The 15,255-nt window shown below is 42.4% G+C and overlaps 1 protein-coding gene across 1 annotated transcript in view; it reads right to left on the bottom strand.

Annotated features, from left to right (window-relative positions):
• LOC111723924 (uncharacterized protein KIAA0825-like) overlaps positions 1 to 15,255 on the bottom strand; it is a 226,284-nt gene that overhangs the window by 47,540 nt on the left and 163,489 nt on the right. The window lies entirely within an intron of this gene.

The raw sequence follows: 15,255 nt of genomic DNA on the forward strand, positions 1-15,255 counted from the left end.
CCTAAGGGAACGTTCCTCATCTTTAACTCTGTATCATCGTCTTTCCTTACAAAGCAGAGCCCCATGTTGAGATGTGATTGGTGCTTTATACACATATACACAAATAAGCATTGGTATCTTTTAGAAATCATGTTCCCATATATACATAAACACTGGAAAGTTAAATGAAAGATTAACTGATAAAAATGTATGTTACGTGGCATTAACACATAGGTGGCATTTTCTAGCCAATGGCTGCCTTAATCTATGCTATCTACTCAGTGATTGCTGTTAATACTAAAAATATTCCTGTTTGATCATAACGGTAGTTGGATACTTAATATTTATTAGACAGTAAAGATCTGTACAACACATTTCTACACCATGGATTTGTGCCTGAAAGGGGAAATTTTTTAAATATAAAGTAATCTTGTGATTCTCAAACTTTGCCCAATTAAATAAGCAAAGCAATTGCATTCTTCCAAATGAAAATAAACACTCTTGTCTCATGAACTTCTATTGTCCATAATTAGAATTATGAAAAGCATGTATGTCAAGACTGGGAAATAACGTGTCACAAAGCAATTGAATCGAGGCTTTATAACGTACATGTCTATATTTAAAAGATAATTTTAGCAAGAAATGTGAAGGGTCTGAGGTTTTACCCTACTTGCAAGCCAGCAAGATGGCCTGCCGTGGTTTCATAAATGATGGTAGAAGACGCAAGAAGAAAACAGCTCAGCTGCTCACGGCACCGAGGCAACATGAGCGTGGTGCTCATCTGGGTCTCCCTTGGCCCCCTCACTACCACCCCCAGATCCCACGGGGCCCAGTTCGTAGTGGCCCAGGTGGATTTGTGTCACAGCTAAAGAAACTCAAATTTGGGAAACCCAATCTTATATGAGGCTGCTAGTGAACCAGCCCAGGAGGGAGCCGTTCCCTTTATTATTCCAGTAGAAAAACAAACCTGCCTTCTACCCTGAGGGAGCTACCACCTCTTTCTTCTGAGGTTGTTTGCTCTGCAAATACTCTTGAAAAGATTGTCTGGGGCAAAAGCTATCACTAGAGGTGTAAAAACACCATGGAGAACCACCACTTTAACAGAGTTTAAATAATGTTGGTCATATTAACTATTAAGAGAACATCTAAAGCCCAGGTTACCGTGTAAGATATATTATATGTATTATTTAATTCTATCAGGTGCTCTATGAAATGGATACTATTATTCTCATTTCATAGATAAGATAAAGTAACTTGACCAAAGAGGTAGGATTTTAAGCCACATTTGTTTGACTCTTGAACGTTTCCCCGGCTCTCTCCTCTCAAATGTTTTCTCTGGCATTCTCTATCTTCATAAATGACAGCATTATCTGTCCATTGGCCAAATCAGAAATTTGGGCACCATGGGTTTTTTTTCTCTTTTGTCTGATAAACCCCTGAGTCTTAGTGACTCACCTACTGACTTGTGAATGAACCCTTTACACCTCAGTTAGACTACCATCATCTCTGCTGGAATGGCCACGAGAGTGACCTCCACACTGGCATCACCGCCTCCGATCCCACCCAGCCCTCCCTCCAATCCCATCTCCACTTTTCAGCTAAAACCAATTCTCTACAAATTAAATCTGATCAAGTCATTTTCCTGTCTAAAAGCTTTCACAGATTCCCCATAGTCCTCAGGGTAAATACTGATTCCCTGAGTGGCCCACCAAAAGCTGTTCTATGGAGCCAGACTCATCTTCTGCCTGACTAGCCCTTCAGCTTTGCCTTCCAGCTATGGACAACATTGTTCAATCTGTGAAAGTAAAATTTTTGTTGTTGTTTGCTTTGTTTTGTTTTTTACTTTGAGTTTTCTAATTTGGAATATTATTTCCTTCTTTGCCTTGGCTTCCCCGCACCTCCCCAGCTTTGCCCAGGCTACAACTATCCTTTCGATTCTTTTTTTAAAAAATGAATTTACTTTTATTGATATATACCAGATGCACATATTTTCAGGATACAAGTGATAATTTGACACATTCACATAACCAAATCGGGGTAATTAGGTTATCTACCACCTTAGATACTGATCTTTTCTTTATGCTGGGAAACATCCAATTTATTCTCTTCTGTCCTTTCAACTGTGGAATGTCACCCCCACTCTGAAGTCTTGTGGCTCTGACTCTGGCCTGAGTGCCCGCCTGTGTTTCAGGAGGGGCCTGGACTTGTCTGGCCGTGGCGTGTGACACGCTGGACTGTATCTGTTCATGCCCACTGCTTTAAACCCCAGCATGATGGGAGCATGCCTCAGTCACCATTGTATTCAAAATGCTAAATTACCTAGCACACAGCACACTCTCAATCAATATTTTTTAAATGAATGGACAGGTATATGTGCAAATGAGTAAACCATGCCTCTTACAGCTTTCTCTGCAATTTGTGTGATGCGTGTGATACAAGGTCTCAAAAGCTTATACCCTCCCCCTAATTATCAAATAATTGGAAAAGTATTTATTTGAAAGAAAACATAAGTACAACTCACAAAAACATCCCAGGAAAACTCTGCAAAATAGACTCTCATTCACCGAGAAAACAGTAGGATTCACTGAGGCAATAGTAGGATTCACTGAGACTCTCATCCCCTGAGGCAACAGTGAATCCTGCTGCTGAGAGCGTTCCTGCCAAGTCGAGTTGCTCTGAGCCTCCACTTAGTGACCCCAGACCTTGCACTCTGAGCAATTTCTCTGGTCTAGGCCATCTGTACTCTTGGCTCAGTTAGACCTTATTTGTTTCCCTTCTCTCCTAGTTGCTTACTTGACCATTCTAGAAGCTAAAATGCCTCAATTCAATTGAAAGATGATAGTAAATATTTAAGTAACTGTGCCCAACTATGGAGCTTTTCAATACCCTTCAAATCATATTCTCCAGGCAAATTCTTTTCCCTGTGTTTATGTAAGGGCCTATCCTGAGTTTAGATGAAACAAAAACAAAAATTAGAACCAAAAACCCACCATTGAAAACATTTTCAATTCTCTGCATGAAATGCAATATTCAGTCAAGAAAAGGGTAATTGCAAAATGTTGAAGTGCCATTAACTTACTTCCCTATTTATATTTATTGCTGGAATAAATAGTCCTGAAATTTTAAAGAGCAAAGTTGTATTACTGAGATCTTCTGAGGGGTGACTTTTCAAGTTGCCAGAAAACACCAGGGGACAAGTATTCAGGGAATCAGAAAGCAAAATGGAATGACAGTGGAAGAAATAGAAAATAAGGCTTAAAGATGAAAATCCAGAAGTGAGAGGGCAGAGTATAAAATAAATCTGAATTTATTACCAAGAGGGACAGGGGCTAATAAAAATAGTAAGACAAATGGGCCAAAGTCACAGGAAGCAGAAATGTTTGCCTGGCAGGTACACTGAACATAGGAGGGGAGAGACCAAGGCAGGTTCCATACCAGGGCAAAGGAAGGGCGAATGGCTGGAGAATGGAGAAGAGATTCTGAAGACAACATAGAAGATTTGGCCTGAGACTTACTGTGTGGGTGTAAAGAGTCAAGTATTTTTTTAAATATTGACAAAGGATTTAGACACTTTTTTGTTGAACACTAAATACGAGAGGAAAATGGAAAGAAAGATCTAGGAATTAAAGACCCTTCTCTTTTTATTATTCCCACTCTCATTTGCCTGAGTAGTTACTGCTTTCTGCGTTCCTCTCTTCCCATCTTCCCTGATTAATCTTCCTAAAACCATCTGACTGTGTCATGTAGTCAACGTTTTCTTGGTTATTATCCCTGAGCCCCTGACTCAGCTCCCATTACTTGATCTTGCGTCCTTTTCTTCTCCAACAAGCTTCTTGAGGAGGGTGGGCTCCACTGCTGAATGCATTTTTCTTACCATCGCAGTGATCTCTGGGTCCTGTTCAGCGATCACCTTTTAGTCTTAATCTGACTCTGCCTCTCCTGGTGAACTGATGGATGCTCCATCTTTCTTGGAGTTCTGCTGTCCCTCCTTTCTCTCTGCTTCTTTGCTATTTCCTCTCCTGGGTGTCCTCTTTGATAAACCCCCTTAGCTCCTCCCCATCTACCCCTAGCTCTCTTCTCTTACCTCTACCAACCCTTGGCTATCTCGTCTTCTCCCATCATGTAAACCCCCAAGCCTCCCTGGGACTCCCTCGAACCAGACTTCCCTGAGGAGCTCCAAATCCACATTTGCCACTCCAGACACTTTCACCAAGATGAGCTCCTGGCTCCTCCATGCCCAGAGCAGCCTATTATCTCACTACCCAGCTTCCTCCTCCTGACCCCTGCTGGGCCCCTTTACCCTGACATTGGTGCATTTAGGGATGGCAAGGAGGCTCATCCCCTCTATGAGAGTCTCTCCCACATTCTTTGTTCAGGCTGGAGCGGCACCCTCAGCACATCATCTCAACATGAACCTGTCCGTTTGGAACATCAGCTGATTCGTTTGACCCTAAGTTGGCATTAGTTCTCACCAACTGTAGGGTGCGGGGTGGGGGGAGAATATGGTAAAATAATATTTAAGGAAGATCCCTGTGATAGTAAATTAAAGAGATTTAAGTCTGAGACTCTATAGAGGTGGGGAGCAGAGGCTGGCAGGAGCTTGTCCATTCTGTGAGTTGCTGCCATGAGGTGCTCTTACTTGTCTTTCAAAGCAGATCGGGAGGAATGGTGTGATTAGTTTGTGGTAACAAAGGATAAAAAGCAGTGACTACCCAGACCTGGGGAGCTCCAGGCCCCTGGTCATCCTGGAGGGCTTGGTTTGTCCTGAGTAGATGAACACCAACACCACTGAGGCTGTATTTGGGGAGAACCATTTCACGTCATCTCCTCACTTCCCCTACATAGAAAAGATTCATAAGAATTATCTCTAAGAACTTTTCTATGCAAGAGTACTAGTATTAGGCAGGAAATAGCTTGTTGGTATTTTTTTTGGTTTTTGCACATTTAGAATTCTCTACTATTGCTCTTTATTTGGTCCCTTTGCTGATAACTCATAGTTTGGGAGAACTGAAAAGTACAGACACAGATTAGATTAAAACCCACATTTTAATCCTCCAGTTGCCAAATTTCCATGAATCCATGTTAATTAAATAACTCAAATCAGGCCCTCATTTACACATTTACTCCTTAATTATTGTGATTACTTTCACTTAAAAATTCTGCATCAATGGGAAATGAGTTCCATAAAACAAAAAAATATTATGACATATTCATGTTAACATAGGAGGAAAACAGGAATATTTCAAAGAAAATTTTCTCTTTTACTATGTATATACATAGGAGTTTCATAGGAGGCAACATACAAACATTTCAGAACTAAAATATCTCAGTAATGGAAGGAAACATTTCAAATTCAATTATTCCTGTATCTTTTAATTTTCTATTTCCTTTGTGAGTGTAGCTACCATTTCAGATGACATGTGTCATTTTTAATTGAAAAATAACATGAAATTGAAATAAATAGCGCAATGAAAGAACTTAGCAGGAAAACAAAAGGTTTCAGTCCTAGAGATGCACATTCTCAGTGCTGACTGATTTCGTATCTTTGGATTCATTTAGGACAGAGCAGAGACCCACAAATGTGAAGCCCTGAAGACTGAGGTTCCTATGACCCACAGCTGCCTGCCCTGAGTGGGGGTGAAATCTAACTCATAATTACACCCGCAGGTTCACTGTGGGCTGGACTAGTGGACCCAGCGGACAGCACGTTCAGTCGCACATACCCATCCTGTAAAAAGCAATTTTGATTGAAATTTTACTTTCTTAAAACTTATTTCCATGACAGAGAATTATTAGCCCAGGATAGAAAAGCTAGAACTATAGCGTAAGAAGAAAACTTTTACGCTCCATATATTTAGATATCAGTGGGGGTTTTTGTTTGTTTGTTTGTTAACAAACGAACAAGCAAATAGATAACAGAGATTTAAGGTATCAGTACTGAGAACAAAAGCCTGTATCTGGGACTGAGAAATATGCAACACTATGGGGGTTGTGTGAGTTACACCCAGATTGACTCAGGGAGTTTTTTAATCAATGCCCATTGTTGGATTCTCCTGCCTCCTGGGTGTCTTCCTATTAATACGCTATACAGGCATGAGGCTCCCAAATCAAGTCACCATGTTCAGAGACCCTGAACAAACAGCGTTTGGTCCCAGGGTCCTTGCACGCAGAAGAGCCAGAAAACGGCTCAAACAGGTGGGTGTTCTGGAAGCGAAACACCGGGACTAACTCTGAAGTTAAAGCGCAGGATATGGCCTAGCGTGGAAACCTGTGATTAGAGTCCTGTCCCCACATCACATCACAAAGCCAACAGACCAAGCCGAGAAGCGGGCCAGCCAGGGGCTCGCGCCTGTGATCCCAGCGCTCTGGGAGGCCGAGGCAGGTGGATCACCTAAGCTCGGGAGTTGGAGACGAGCCTGAGCAAGAGCTAGACCCAGATCTACTAAAATAGAAAAACTAGCTGGGAGTCGTGGCGGCGGCGCCTCTGGTCCCAGGTACTCGGAAGGCGGAGGCAGGAGGGTCACCAGACTCCAGGAGTTTGAGGTTGCTGTGAGCTATGATGTCGCAGCACTCTACCCAGTGCAACAGAGACTCGGTCTCAAAACAGACAGAAACAATTACCCCCCAATGTCCTGGAGCAATAACGAGACATCTTAGAAACTGCTCAAATATGTGGGTCCGTAATCCTGCAGCGTTCATACTTCCCTAAACTCAAATGCCATGTCACACATTCGGCTGTGTTCCCGCTTTGCTCCTGTTCTGACTCCCACCTGTCCATGCACACAGAGTACTAACCAGTCCGCCTTGGAAAGTCGAGACTGTGCACAGGCTGGGTGACTCTGCCCCTCCCCCGCATCCCGGCGTCTCCAGGCGCGGTCAGGCCTGACCGGACCCCAGCGCAGGTGAGCTAGGCACAGAGCACGCACCTGTTCACCTTTACTGCTCTGCTTCGACACGGTCGGCACGCAAGGAATGACTGTTGGACCAAACCAAATTGCAGAAGCAAACATTCCAAAAGTCTGAGGAAATTAGAGACAGCCAGCCACCGGGAGGGGATCCAAGCAGTGATTAACTGATGAAGTTGCTGCTGCTCCAGTCCGCCTCCCAGCCCTCATTTAAGCGGCCTCCTCCTCACTGCATCCCGATGTCCCCGTCTAAAGTCCTGCCCATGCTTCAGGATCTATATCCAATTACCTGTTCTCCATGATTGTATTTTTTATTTTCCAGCTGGATATTATTCTTCTGCCCTTAACCCATCCATTATTTTTGTTCCTTTGACACTTGCCTTATTCAGCTTTGGAGTCCCATTATTTATATATTTATCTTCTTGCCACCTCCGTGCTTTTTCATTGGCTCTCACTAAGCTTTATACCTGCTGAACTCTCCATAAATAGTTCTTGAACTGAATGCGATTAACACAGGGCAAAAATAATTTTTATCTCAGTAATAATACATCTGAAATAGATTATAAAGTTATGTTGACTACATCATTAGCTAAAAGGAAATATTTTCTTGTGAAAAAAAACATGAACTATATGAAAGGATTACTAAAATATATCCCACATTTACGATATTTAAATACAGTCACACGCTGCTTAACTAAAAGGATGGTGTTCTGAGAAATGTGTCCTTTGTGATTTTGTTGCTGTTGTTATCTACACCCCAACAGTACAGCCTCGTACACACCCAGGCAGAGCACATGCACATGTTACTGCACTGAATACTGGTGGGAACTGTAACACCATGTTAAGTATTTGTGTATCTAAACGTAGAAAAGGATAATGGTAAACAGGTATAGGTCACTTACTGTGAATGGAGCTTGTAGGCCTGGAAATTGCTCTGGGTGAGTCAGTTAGTAGATGTGAAGGCCTGAGACAGGGCTGTGCACTGCTGTAGGCTTTATAAACACTGTGCACTTAGGCTATACTCAATGTAAAAAAATATTTTTTATCTTAGCTGGGTGTGATTAAGCATCCCTGTAGCCCTAGCTACTTGGGGGGCTGAGGCAAAAGGATCAGTTTCAGCCCAGGAGTTCCAGGCTGCTGAGAGCTATGATCATGCTACTGCTTTCCAGCTTAAATAACAGAGAGAGACTCTGCCTCTAAAAAAAAATCTTTCTTCAATAATAAATTGAACTTAACAACTATAACTTTTAAACTTTATAATCTTTTAAATTTTTTTAAACTTTTGACTCTTTTGTAAAAATAGTTTAAAACAGCTTGACAAATATATATTTCTCTTATATTCTTATCTTTTTCTATCTTTAATATTTATTTACTTAAAAAAATTTTTTTTGTTAAAAAGTAAGACACACAAACGATACACAAGAGCCTAGGCCTACACAGGATCAGCTCATCAACATCTCCATGTCTTGTCCCGCTGGAAGTTCTTCAGGGGAAATAACACCATGGAGCTGTCCCCTCCTATGACAATAATGCCTTCTTCTGGAATACCTCTTCTGAAGGACCTGCCTGAGATGGTTTACAATTAAATTTCCTTTGTTAAGTAGGAGTGAGCTATGAAATAAGGATAAAACACACAGCACAGCGAATACCTAACTAGCAGCATAGCCATTTATTAACACTGTGACATACCACACACTGACATCATTGTGTGTGCTCTGCTGTGCGTCCACATAACGGGCAGCTCGGGAGGTCTATTCACACCAGCATCATCACAAACACCAGTAATGTGTGGTACTATGACTGACAGCTACAGCGTCACTGGGCAGTGGGAATTTTTCAGCTCTATTCTAACTCATGGGACCACTGTAGCATATGCTGTTCATCCTTCACCTAAACATTGGAGTGTGTGACTGTACAGCAAACTCATATAAGAAGAAATAGCTCACTAAACAAATCCTGTCAATCTTGATTCAGATTCCATTAATTAAGAATTTATGATAAATAATTCATCTTGCGCTTTTATGCATTATATGCACGTGGTGAGCCCACGTAAGAGGATAAACTACACTAAAAGTCATAGGCCTTTTTAAATATGAGAATGAAAATTATTATGTTAACAGCAAAGCAGGCTTGGAAACATGTTATGCATTAGGATGATCTACAATTCAGACTCCTCAGTAACCCGTGATTCATTTTTGTGATGTTTTACATGTCCCTTCAACTTTGTTTCCCTAATTTTGTAATAAAAAAAATTCAAGTCAGCTTACTAGAATTCTTACATTCATTTTCTCTCTTCTAAGAGGTGTTGGGTTTAATTCCATCAGGAGAAGATACTGATAATGTTTAGCACTCCACTACTGGGTATGACCTTGAGGATCCCACCCTTCCCTTTGTAGCCTCAGGGGGCAGAGCCTACAAGGATTCCAGAAAGTAACATTCACACAGTGACCAGGATTAGGAATCAACCCACTTCCTGGGCATCCTTTAGCAGTCTCCACTTGACAAGTCATTCCTGTTCAACCCACAACACACTCACAGCCTAAGTAAATGGTATCTATTTTTATCGTGTCCTTACAGGTGTCTAGAAGTTCCACCAAACTGTGACTATAAGGGTTACTTCTGTAAATAAGACATGGCCAACATGTGAGCAGGGTCCTCATCTGTGTCTGGGGCAGGAGGTGCTCAGCCAAGGTGAATATAAGGTATGCTCTCCTGAGCCAGAGTGGCACAGGAACCTGCTGCAGGAGGACAGAGTGAGGGAATGTTTTGGAAGGAGGTTCCTGAAAGTCAGGGACTAAGACCCACTGTGCAAGGAAAGGCAACAACTTTATACCCTCTGCTCCTTCTCCAGCCATGAGTCCACTCTGTCGCCAAGAAGCCTGAGCTCAGTTCCTTGTTTTCCTGAGCTTTCAGGATGTCAAGGTCATGGAAAAGTTATGAGGTCCCTGGAAATCAGGCATCTATGTCCATATTCTTTGATAAATTCCCCCCATTGCTCAAGAAACAAATACACAGGTTCCTTTTCTTACCTTCCTTGCCAAGGCACCTTGGTTTATTTTGGTGATATCACTTTCCCTGCTCAGTGAGAATCTAGTAAGGTTTGGGAGGGTAGGATGTTTGCGGCTTGTCAGATGCTGTATCAGGGGCTGCGATTCTCACCCCTACCTTTGCCTCCTACTTCCAGGCAAAACTGGAGTGTGAAATTTTCCCCTAAGATCCTAACTCTTCACTTTCAGTTAGTGGTCTCCCTTTCTTTTCCTTGCAAGTCAACCCCAGGCTACCCAGGACTACTTATAATAAAACATTTTAGTCTTGAAAGGAATCTTAAAAATCACCTATTGTAACTTCTAGTCAGATTCTCCTTGAAATCGTAGTCCAAATTGCCCATACTTAAAAGCTAACTGTTTTAGCTATTCAGCTGAAAGAATCCATGCCAACAGCCAGCAGGAGATTAAAGAACATTCTTGAGCCTTTCTTTGTGCTCCCAGGCAACCAACACATATTTTAATTGCAATTCGCTAAAGATCATGTTTCACTCAATATTTCAGGTAAGGAGGGAAGAATGGAAGAGAGGAGAGGGTAGTATAATGAGAGGATGAAGGGGTGCTGCTGTTTTTTGAGCAAGGGGGGATATTCATTCTGCACATAAGCTTTGACCCCACTTATTAGTTCGAATAATCAGGAAAACCAACATCACTTAGAGTGATGTAGAGAAAGAGCAAGGATTTAAGTAGTAAGAACGCAGTTCTTTAAATTGGAACCTAAACTCAACCATTTCTGACCAAGGATGGGAATGTATTTCTCTGTAAAGATATAGTCCATTGCATACTTAACTCTCAATAATCATAGAAGCATGCTGCAGGCTCAGTGCCCATAGCATAGTGGTTATGGCGCTGGCCACATACAACTGAGGCTGGCAGGTTCAAACCTGGCCCAGGCCACCTAAACAACAGTGACATCTGCAACAAAAATAGCCAGGTGTTGTGGTGGGCACCTGTAGTCCCAGCTGCTTGGGAGGCTGAGGCAAGAGAATCGCTTAAGCCCAAGAGTTGGGTGTTGCTGTGAGCTATGTTGCCATGGCACTCAACCAAGGGCAACATAGTGAGACTGTCTGAAAAAAAAGCATGCTTCAACACAGTAAGGCATCATGTCTCTGTGAAAATAAGATGCTTTATTAAACTGTATGTTAGAAACTCCTCATTTCTAAATGGTCAATGTCTTTATTGGTAAAAAAAAAAAAAATCAAATATATTCAAACTATAAATTATGGGGGAATTCTGGGAAGATAGCCAACTGGTAGCAACCCTCATCAGAGGCTCCTAAGCAGAGGAAGAAAAACTAGACAAAATCAGACTCCAGGAAGCCAAAGATGGGGAGCTGAGCCAAGAAAGAAGTTTGGCAGGCTGTAACTCCAAGGAAGAGCATTCAAGAAAACAAATTACAGGTATAAAGCCTATTGACTAGAGGACGGGAGACCCCTCCCCCAAGCAGGAGGCCTGCCACAGGCTATCTGCAAATGAGCAGAGAACAAAAGACCTCTCATTTTACCTTGCCGGAGAGAGCCACTAAACTCCAGGTCTCTTTCTCCAGGGAGGTCCCACTTATAAACCTAGACACCACCCCACCAGGCATAAAATTGAACAGATATTTTTCCCCACAAGTCCAAACTCCCAGTCCACCCTTTCCCCCTCTGGTGGGCTGAAGTTCTACCCCCTGCAGAGTATAGAGTGTTTGGTCTTGTCCTGAGAGACCTGGGCATAGTGTGGCTGCCAATCAGCAGGATGGAATCTATGACTAAAAGGGAAGAAAGAGGGTATGGGAAGAAAGGGACACTCGGCAGGAGGAGGAGCAGTTCCCTGGTTGTGACTATGCCTGGTCAGTGGTAGTGTTGACACTCAGTTCGGGCTATGTCTGGCAGAACCCCTGGCTCTGACGGCACCTACAGCAGGAGAGTGGTTGCCTTGCTCTGTGTGGACTGAGTTTGGCAGACAGGGCTAATCCCTGCTGGGCCTGCAAGCAGAGGCTTGATAGGTGTGGACTGTGACCTGAGAGCAAGGGCGTGGTCTCCTGATTCCAACAGAACCCTCGAGCAGTGGCTTACTGGGTGTGCACCAAGCCCTGAGGACTAGAGCATGCCCCACTGCCTCCAGCAGAGCTGGTGAACAGAGGCTTACAAGGTAAGGACTGAGACCCTCAGGTGGAGTGTGGTGCCTTAACTCTAACAGAACCTGCGAACAGAGGCTTGCTAGGCAGTGGACTGAGACTGGCAGGTGGGGCATAGTCCCCTGACTCCATCTGGTCTGGCAAGCAGAGGCTAGCTGTGTATGGACTGAGACCAGAGGGCAGGCCTGGTGCCCTGACTCCAATAGAGCCTGCACACAGAAGCTTGCCTGGCAGTGGACTGAGACTGGCAAGGGGGCGCATGGTCCTCTGACTCCAACTGGTCTGGTAAGCACTACTCTAGACTCTACTCTAGAGGCTAGCTGTGTGTGAACTGAGACCAGTGGGAGGGGGTGTTGCCCCTGGCTCCAGTTGAGCTTGTGAGCCTAGAAGCAGACAGTAGTGTGGACTGAGTTTGGCTGGTGGGAGTGTGGATCCCTGGCTCCAATTGTGCTTTGAATCCCTTTGCTTTGAATTGTCCTTGAATCCCTCTCTGTTGGGCAGGGTTTGCACTACAAGAGATAATTTGGTTGGAACCTGTGTCTGGGGCTGACCCCTCTAGGACATTCTGAGGTTAACCTTTGAAGTTCTGTAGTAGAAAAGAGCTGAAGGGTAGGGGCTGGGCACTGCAGCTATTTGTATACCTTCACAGTCAAGATTTAAATCTAATAGTGTGGTTTCTTAGGATAGGGCAGAGGTTGGTTGATATCAAAACAGAGCTAGCCTGCACTATCTCACCAAGTAGGTCCTCAGAGTCTCCAGCCAAAACTCTGAAAGGGGCCTTTGTAAGGTTGTTGGAGATAAGCCACAATTACAAAGCCTAGAGCTCTGGTAAGGGTCAATCTCACCCTACCAGTTCTAATAACCAAACAGTGGAAACTAAACATGCCAAAGACTCAACAGAAGAACTCTGGTAACATGAATAATCAGAGTAGATCAACCCCTCCCCCCAAAAAATGACAAAAGAGATATAACTGAAGATGCTATGCATAGACAAATGGCAGAATTCAGAATATGGATTGCAAATAAGATAAATAGAATGGAAGAAAAGATGGAAATTCAATTCCAAAGAGTAGTTTTAAAATTGTCTCAAGAAATTAATGAATTCAAAGCCCAAGTCACTAAAGATATGAATATAATGAGAAAAGAGAAGCGCTCAAGGAAATGAAAAATTTAGTTGAGGAGCTCCAAAATACAGTAGAATCCCTCAGTAAGAGTTGATCAGGCAGAAGAAAGGATCTCTGAAACTGAGGACAAAGCTTTTGAATGTTTCCAAACACTCAAAGAGGCAGAAAAATGGAGAGCAAAAATTGATCATTCCCTGAGAGAGTTATGGGATGAAAAGATCAAACATTTGTCCTATAGGAATTCCTGAAGGAGAAGAGGATGGTACAGATCCTCTAGGTACAGATGCTCTACTCCAAGAGATTTTGGAGGAGAATTACCCAAACATTGCAAGACAGTTTGAGAACCCCAGTAAGACTCAATCCAAATAAAGCATCTCCTAGACACATTGTGATTACCTTTGCCAAAGTTAAGATAAAGGAGAAAATTCTGCAAGCAGTCAGATGTAAGAAAAGCATCACCTACAAAGGAAGAAATATCAGAATAACTGCAGATCTCTCAGCCAAAACGTTTCAAGCCAGAAAAAGATGGTCATCAACCTTCAATCTCTTAAAACAAAACAGCTTCCAGCCCAGGATCCTCTATCCAGCTAAACTGAGTTTCATTTGCATTGGAGAAATCAAATACTTTAATGACATAGACATGTTGAAGAAATTTGCCATAACTAAACCAGCTCTCCTGGATATTCTCAGACCTATCCTCTACAATGACCAGCACAATGCTCTACCTCCATAGTAAACTCCAGAAATTTTTTGAAACAAAACCCAACTTCCACAGTGGTGAAAGGATTAAAATTGTCCCCTGGACATCCAAAAATCATGACACCCAAAACACAACAAGGCTTATCAATTCTCTCAATTAATGTGAACAGTTTAAATTACGCTCAAAGAGGCACAGGCTGGCTGACTGGATACATAAACAGATTGAATATCTGTTGTATACAAGAATCTCACCTTACCTTAAAGGATAAAAATAGACTCAGGGTGAAGGGATGGACTTGTATATTACAGGCAAATGGAAACCAGAAAAAAGCAGGAGTTGCAATTTTAGTAGCAGATACAATTGGCTTTAAACCAACAAAGATAAAGAAAGATAAGGAAGATCACTACGTATTTGTCAAGGGAAACACCCAACATGAAGAGATTTTTATAATGAACATTTATGCATCCTACCAGAATGCTCCTCAATTCATAAAGCAGACCCTAATGGATATGAACAACTTGATATCTTCCTGCACTATAATAGTTGGAGATTTTAACACCCCATTGACAGTTTCGGATAGATCCTCCAAGAAGAAACTAAACTAAGAAATATTAGACTTAAACCTGACCCTAGAACAAATGGACTTTACAGACCTCTACAGAACATTTCACCCTAATAAAACTGAATATACATTCTTCTCATCAGCCCATGGGTCATCCTCCGAAATAGATCATATCCTAGGACACAAGTCTAACTGCAGAAAATTTAAAAGTATAGAAATTATTTCTTGTATCTTCTCAGACCACAATGGAATAAAAGTTGAACTCAACAGCAATGGGAATCTCCATACTCAAACAAAGTCATGGAAGCTAAATAATCTTAGGCTGACTGATAGCTGGGTCAAAGACGAGATTAAGAAGGAAATCACCAAATTTTTGGAACTAAATGATAACAAAGACACAAATTATCAAAACCTGTGGGATACTGCAAAGGCAGTCCTAAGAGGGAAATTTATAGCATTGGAAGCCTTCCTTAAGAAAACAGAAAGAGGGGAAGCAAAGAACTTAATGGACCATTTCAAGCACTGGAAGTGGAAGAATATTCCAACTCTAAAGCCAGCAGAAGAAAAGAGATGACCCAAATTATGGCAGAATTAAATGAAATTGAAAACAAAAGGATCATTCAGAAGATCAATAAAACAAAAAGTTGGTTTCTGAAAAAATTAACAAAATTGGCTTGGCACCTCTGGCTCAGTGGCTAAGGCACCAGCCACATACACCCAAGGTGGTGGGTTCGAATCCAGCCTGGGCCTGCCAAACAACAATGATGGTTGCAACCAAAAAAACATAGCCAGGCATTGTGGCAGGCACCTGTGGTCCCAGCT

The sequence above is a fragment of the Otolemur garnettii genome, unplaced genomic scaffold (genome assembly GCF_000181295.1).
Source record: "Otolemur garnettii isolate 467f Iridium unplaced genomic scaffold, OtoGar3 scaffold00017, whole genome shotgun sequence".
NCBI classification, from domain to species: Eukaryota; Metazoa; Chordata; class Mammalia; order Primates; family Galagidae; genus Otolemur; species Otolemur garnettii.